General features: G+C 42.3%; 1 pseudogene; it reads left to right on the plus strand.

The window, feature by feature from the left end:
- Positions 1-6,413: 6,413 nt before the first annotated feature.
- On the plus strand, positions 6,414-7,146 carry LOC120529058 (annotated as a pseudogene).
- Positions 7,147-8,151: the final 1,005 nt, after the last annotated feature.

Here is an 8,151-nt window from a genome sequence, read left to right on the forward strand (position 1 = left end):
CTCCCAGGCAAGCTTCGTCTCCTTCTTCCTCTCAACTCTGGCTCCCCGAGTGATGGTGGCTGGGCCCTTTTATAGCCCACCTGGAAGCGTCCCAGGTGATTAACCACCTGGTCCTGATTGCACTTCCAGGTGGGGCTGAAAGCTCGTCCAGCTGGGCTGTGGGAAGCAGGCAGCTCCCCCTAGCGGCCATGCCGGGCCCCAACCAAGCTATGGAGGACTCCATCTCCCATGGAGCCCTGCGGGCGGTTGGGGAGTCACCGTCGGCCAGGGAAGCTGCCACCAAGCGTCCCGGGGGAGGTATTGGACTGCCCATGGCGGCTCCCCTGGAACATAAGTATTGTTCGTCACAATATATATATATACTAGCAAAATACCCGCACTTCGCAGCGGAGAAGTAGTGTATTAAAGAAGTAATGAAAAAGAAAAGGAAACATTTTCAAAATAACGTAACATGATTGTCAATGTAATTGTTTTGTCACTGTTGTGAGTGATGAGTGTTGCTGTCATATATATATATATATATATATATATATATATATATATACACACACATAAACACATATATATACATATATACATATATATATACATATCTACATATACACACATACATATACATACACACATACATACATAAACACACATATATACACAGAAATACATATATATATATATACATACACACATATATAAACATATATATATACATATATATATACATATACATACATATATACATAAACACACACATATTATATTCAAAAAAATTAAAGGAACACTTTGAAAACACATCAGATCTCAATGGGAAAAAGAAATCCTCCTGGATATCAATACTGATATAGACTGGGTAATGTGTTAGGAACGAAAGGATGCCACATCGTTTGATGGAAATGAAAATGATCAACCTACAGAGCCCTGAATTCAAAGACGCCCCAAAAATCAGAGTGAAAAATTATGTGGCAGGCTAGTCCATTTTGCCAAAATTTAATTGCAGCAACTCAAAATTGTACGCAGCACTTTGTATGGCTCCTGTGTTCTTGTATACATGCCTGACAACATCGGTGCATGCTTCTAATGAGATGACAGATGGTGTTGTGGGGGATCTCCTCCCAGATCTGGACCAGGACATCACTGAGCTCCTGGACAGTCTGAGGTGCAACCTGGTGGCATTAGATGGACCAAAACATAATGTCCCAGAGGTGTTCTATTGGATTTAGGTCAGGAAAGTGTGGTGGCCAGTCAATGGTATCAATTCCTTCATCCTCCAGGAACTGCCTGCATACTCTCACCACATGAGGCCAGGAATTGTCGTGCACCAGGAGCCACTGTACCAGCATAGGGTCTGACAATGGGTCCAAGGATTTCATCCTGATACCTAATGGCAGCCAAGGTGCCTTTGTCAAGCCTGTAGCGGTCTGTGTGACCCTCCATGGATATGCCTCCCCAGACAATCATTAACCCACCACCAAACTGCTCATGCTGAATGATGTTACAGGCAGCATAATGTTCTCCATGGCTTCTCCAGACACTTTCACTTCTGTCACGTGCTCAGGGTAAACCTGTGTGGTGCATCTGCCAATTCTGGTATTCTATGGCGAATGCCAATCGAGCTGCATGCTGCTGGGCAGTGAGCTCAGGGCCCATTAGAGGACATGGGGCCCTTGGGTCACCCTCATGAAGTCTTTCTGGTTGTTTGGTCAGAGACATTCACACCAGTGGCTTGCTGGAGGTCATTTTGTAGGGCTCTGGCAGTGCTCATCCTGTTCCTCTTTGCCCAAAGGAGCAGATACTGGTCCTGCTGATGGGTTATGGACCTTCTATGGCCCTCTCCAGCTCTCCTAGAGTAACTGCTTGTCTCCTAGAATCTCCTCCATGCCCTTGAGACTGTGCAGGGAGACACAGCAAACCTTCTGGCAATGACACGTATTGATGTGCCATCCTGGAGAAGTTGGACTACCTGTGCAACCTCTGTAGGGTCCAGGTATCGCCTCATGCTACCAGTAGTGACACTGACTGTAGCCAAATGCAAAACTAGTGAAGAAACAGTCAGAAAAGATGAGGATGGAAAAATGTCAGTGGCCTCCACCTGTTAAACCATTCCTGTGTTGGCGGTCATCTCATGCCCCTCTAGTGCATCTGTTGTTAATTTCATTAACAACCCCCTCTGCTACGTAACTGACCAGATTAATATCCCATAAGTTTCATTGACTTTATGCTATACTCTGATTAAAAAGTGTTCCTTTAATTCTTCTGAGCAGTATATATATATAAATATATATCTATACTAATAAAAGGCAAAGCCCTCACTCACTCACTCACTCACTCACTCACTCACTCACTCACTCACTCACTCACTGACTCATCACTAATTCTCCAACTTCCCGTGTGGGTGGAAGGCTGAAATTTGGCAGGCTCATTCCTTACAGCTTACTTACAAAAGTTGGGCAGATTTCATTTCGAAATTCTACGCGTAACAGTCATAACTGGAACCTTCTTTCCTATACTGTATACGGCCATAGCGGGCAGCACGGTCGCCGTGGGAGGCGTGGCGGGTGAAGGAATGTGCTTAGCATATTCATAAGTAAGGCTGCTGCGCAACTCAGCACGCCTCCCATGTAATTGACTGCCTGCCCATATAAGGCCACTCTTCCCTGCGGTGTCTTCAGTCATTTCCTTGCTTTGCGAAGGAAGCAGCTTTCTCACAGCTTCTGCACTGTTTTATAAACGAACGATATATAAGAAAGTCCTTTTTCCTTGCTTCTCCAACGAAGCAGCCTGTAATTGACTGCCTGTCCATATAAGGCCGTTCTTCTCTGTGGTGTGTTCACTCCTTTCCTTTCTTTGCCAAGAAAGCAGCGTTTTCATAGGTTCTCCACTCTTTTAGCATATTCATAAGTGCTGTGGAAATCAGCACGCCTCCGACGCGGCTACTGTGGAACTCAGCACGCCTCCCACGTAATTGACTGCCTGCCCATATAAGGCTATTCTTCCCCGCGGTGTCTTCAGTCGTTTCCTTACTTTGCGAAGGAAGCAGCTTTCTCACAGCTTCTGCACTGTTTTATAAACGAACGATATATAAGAAAGTCCTTTTCCTTGCTTCGCCAACGAAGCAGCCTTTTTATTTAATCCACGGGTTCTCCGCTGTTTCATTGTTCATTTATTACGATTTTTATAGTTATTGTGTAGGTTTTATTTAATCCACGGGTTCTCTTCTGTGTTCACTGCGGTGTCTTTCGTTTACGAGCTTCGCTAAGGAAGCAGCTTTCGCACAGCTTCTGCACTGTTTTATAAACGAACGATATATAAGAAAGTCCTTTTCCTTGCTTCGCCAACGAAGCAGCCTTTTTATTTAATCCACGTGTTCTCCGCTGTTTCATTGTTTATTTATTACGATTTTTATAGTTATTGTGTAGGTTTTATTTAATCCACGGGTTCTCTTCTGTGTTCACTGCGGTGTCTTTCGTTTACGAGCTTCGCTAAGGAAGCAGCTTTCTCACAGCTTCTGCACTGTTTTATAAACGAACGATATATAAGAAAGTCCTTTATCCTTGCATCACCAACGAAGCAACCTTTTTATTTAATTCACGGGTTAAGACCTTTTTCCTTGCTTCACCAACGAAGTAACCTTTTTATTTAATTCACGGGTTCTCTTCTATTTTATTGTTCATTTGTTACGATTGTTACAGTTATTGTGTAGCTATTTTAGACTTACTTTACTGTTCAAATACCCATTTCCTTTATTTAATCCGTGCACTCTCCGCTATTTTTTTGTTCCTTTATTACGATTACTTATTTATTGCTTCCCTTCTTTCGCTGACTGCCTGCCCATATAAGCCGCTCCGCTGTTTTTTTCTCAAGCAGCCTTTACATAGCTTCTCCGCTATTTTATAAACAAAACGCCATATAAGGAAGTCGTTTTTCTTTGCTTCGTCAATTTAGCAGCCTTTTTAATTAATCCACGGATTCTCCTCAGTTTTATTGTTCGTTTATTACGATTGTTACACTTATTGTATAGGTATTTTATACTTTGTTTACTGATCAAGTAATCATTCCCTTTATTCTTCCAACTATACCCTATTAAAATGTCTATCGACGTGATTACCATCAATGAAAGAACTATCACTTACCGAGTGGTGTCTATGCCCGGAGATGGCGCCTGCCTTTTCCATTCTCTGTGTTACATATTGCACAGACATATCAGGCTCACTTTTGATATCCGCAAGGACATCGTGTCTTATGTATTAAATGACTGGGAGAGGTTCAAAGTGTGGACTGATGATGGTACAGGAGATAATTATAGTACACAAGAGCACTATAAAACTGAAATGCTTAAGCCCTTCACCTATGGTTCTGCGTGGAGTTGATGGCTGCCGCTGAATTATTTGGTTGTCGCTTTCAAGTGTACCGAAATGGGCAGATATTTTACACCTTTGGAGAACCGTCAATGCCTCTTAAACATCTTAGATTCACAGGTGACAATTTGAGTAGTGGACACTTTGATGTTTATGAATATTTCAACTCTCAAAAGCTGGATGCGAAGTTATTGATGAAGCCAGTTGTATGCTTACATCGATTAACACATGCTCAATGTCACTTCAACACAAATCCAGCTGATTATTACAGCGGCAATCCAAGCTATGAGAACACAGTAAAAAGGAGGCGTATCAGACGTCGTGGTACATTTTCTGATACAGCTAGACGAAATCAACTTCGTGCGGCTACCGCCAAATACTCGCAGAAAAATCCACAAATTCATAGGGACGCTGTCGCTAAATACTCGCAAGCACATCCACAAGTTAATAGGGACGCGTCGCTAAATACTAAGCACATCCACAACTTAATAGGAAGCTGTCGCTAAATACTGCAAGCACATCCACAAGTTAATAGGGACGCTGTCGCTAAATACTCGCATGCACATCCACAAGTTCATAGGGACGCTGTCGCTAAATACTCGCAAGCACATCCACAAGTTAATAGGGACTCTGTCGCTAAATACTCGCAAGCACATCCACAAGTTAATAGGGACGCTGTCGCTAAATACTCACAAGCACATCCACAAGTTCATAGGGACGCTGTCGCTAAATACTCGCAAGCACATCCACAAGTTAATAGGGACGCTGTCGCTAAATACTCACAACAACATCCACAAGTTAATAGGGACGCTGTTTCTAAATACTCACAACAACATCCACAAGTTAATAGGGACTCTGTCGCTAAATACTCGCAAGCACATCCACAAGTTAATAGGGACGCTGTCGCTAAATACTCACAAGCACATCCACAAGTTAATAGAGCTTCTGTTTCTAGATACGATCCCAATAATGAAAAGCGGCTCATACGAAAACAACAGGTTTGGCTCAAAAAGCCAATTGTGGATTTGCGTACGACCCAAACATACATTATGAGTCTGACAAAACAGTACACATTGGATCCATGGATGTTCACTGTGACTATTGTCAAGCAAAGAAGTGGAAATGCGAGTCTCCTGGTTTGTGCTGTAACGGTGGTAAAGTCTCTCTCACTCCTTTATGTAAGCTTCCTCACCTTCTTGAGGGCCTGTTAAATGGCGAACATCCTCAAAGTGAGCATTTCTTGAACAACATTCGAAAGTACAACAGCGCATTTCAAATGACATCATTTGGTGCTAACCAAATCGTTGAGGGAAATTTTATGCCTTCATTTAAAGTTCAGGGACAAGTGTATCACTTGATTGGCAGTCTTTTACCTATGCCAAGTGAGGAACACAAATTTTTGCAAATTTATTTCGTCGGGGATGATGAAAAGGAAGCACAAATCCGCTGTGCTAATTTTTCTGGACTTAACATGCCCCTGGTCAAGCAATTACAAAAAATGCTCCATGACTGTAACACTTACATCCAGGACTTCCACTCCACAATGGACAGTATTTCAGATGATGACAAAGACTTCAAAGTTGTCATTCACGCAGACAAAAAACCATTACATGCACACAAAGGCAGATTTAATAAACCCACAGTTCATCAAGTTGGTGTTGTCATCGTTGGGCAAACGTTCAACAATAGAGATATTGTCTTGAAAACCAGAGACAATAAACTGCAACGCATTAAAGAAACCCACAGATCCTATGATGCACTTCAATATCCTCTCATGTTCTGCTATGGTGAAGACGGCTATTCTGTGTCTATACCTCAAGTTCATGCTGCCAGTAAGTTACCTATGAACAAAACCGTCTCTGCAGCAAACTTCTATTCATACCGCTTATGATCAGACAACATCATGCTAATAATATCCTTTTCTTCCGAACTTTATTAAATCAGTTTTTAGTTGATATGTACGCAAAAATTGAATCCGAAAGACTAAATTATATCAGACTAAATCAAAAAAAACTACGGGCTGAAAATTACGTTCACTTAAAAGATGCTATTGACAAAAACGACACTGATTTAACAGAACTTGGTCAAGCTGTGATATTACCATCTTCCTTCACTGGAGGACCTCGCTATATGCACGAGCGTACACAAGACGCAATGACATATGTTCGTCGTTATGGCCGCCCTGACTTATTCATCACATTTACTTGCAATCCTAAATGGCCTGAGATCACTGAAATTCTCCTTCCACGTCAAAACCTCACGATCGCCATGACCTTATCAGTCGTGTATTTCATCTCAAGATTCGCAAAATGATAGACTTGCTCACAAGAGTAACATTTTCGGCTGTACAAATTGCTACATGTACACCATAGAGTGGCAAAAGCGAGGTATTCCCCATGCACACATTCTATTGTGGCTAAAGGATAGGATTAAACCAGCTCTCATCGATCAACTCATCCGTGCAGAAATTCCTGATCCACAGACTGACCCTGCCCTACACAAAATAGTAAAATCCAACATGATTCACGGCCCATGTGGACCTCATAATATCAACTCGCCCTGCATGATCAACAGAATATGCACTAAGAAGTACCCGTCCGTTCATCTCACAAACTCAGACCGGAGAAGATGGTTACCCTCAGTACCGCGCGCACCTGCTGATGGAGGTCATACAATTAACATCAAAGGAGTAGATATCGACAACAGATGGGTGGTCCCTTATAGTCCTGTGCTGTCCCGCTTCTTCAATGCTCACATCAATGTCGAATTTTGCAATTCAGTAAAATCAATCAAATACATCTGCAAGTATGTTAACAAAGGAAGTGACCAGGCAGTATTTACAATACAAAATCAAAATGACGAAGTATCTCGATACGAAGCTGGTCGTTACATTAGTAGCTCTGAAGCAGCCTGGCGCATTTTCTGTTTTCCCATTCACGAACGTTTCCCTCCGGTCGTTCATCTTGCTGTGCATCTTGAGAACGGACAAAGAATTTATTTCACAGAAGGCAATGTTGCCGATAAAGTACACAATCCACCACAAACGACCCTTTTAGCATTCTTTGACCTTTGCAAACATGATGATTTTGCTAAACAACTTCATTATAATGAAATTCCATCATATTATGTGTGGGCAAACAACATGTTTCGTCGAAGGAAACAGGGCAACCCTGTACCAGGATATTCGGGAGTAAAAAGGATAATGTACTGGGACGGGTCTACACTGTACACCCGAATAACTCTGAATGCTACCATCTTCGACTGCTGCTCAACAAAATCACAGGTCCCACATCTTTCAAATCTCTCAGAACAGTTGATGGTGTCCTACATCCGACCTATAAGTCAGCCTGCAGGGCACTCGGTTTATTACATGACGATATCAACTGGGACGAGACTCTACAGGAAGCTGCTCTATCTCGCTCACCTCAAAAGATCCGTGAACTATTTGCTGTCATGTTGGTGTTCTGCCAAATGGAAAACCCCTTAAACCTATGGGAAAAACATAAAGACAGCATAGCAGAAGATGTTAGGAGACAGACTGAAAGAGATCATATACGAACAGAAGTCCACCAGTGGTTAAATTTGATCTATAACAAGTGTCTACAGTTGCTTGAAAACTACGTCATTGCTATTGGAGGTCAATCTCTTCATCATTACGGTTTGCCTTCACCTTTAACAGAACTGGCACAACTTGCATCAAATCCGAATACTTGAAAGAGACATCTTACAACACCTCGCACTTGGCCAATATAGTCACAAATAACGAACGGTTGCTAAATAGTGACCAAAAGTCAGTTTA

The sequence above is a fragment of the Polypterus senegalus genome, chromosome 4 (assembly GCF_016835505.1).
Source record: "Polypterus senegalus isolate Bchr_013 chromosome 4, ASM1683550v1, whole genome shotgun sequence".
NCBI lineage: Eukaryota > Metazoa > Chordata > Cladistia > Polypteriformes > Polypteridae > Polypterus > Polypterus senegalus.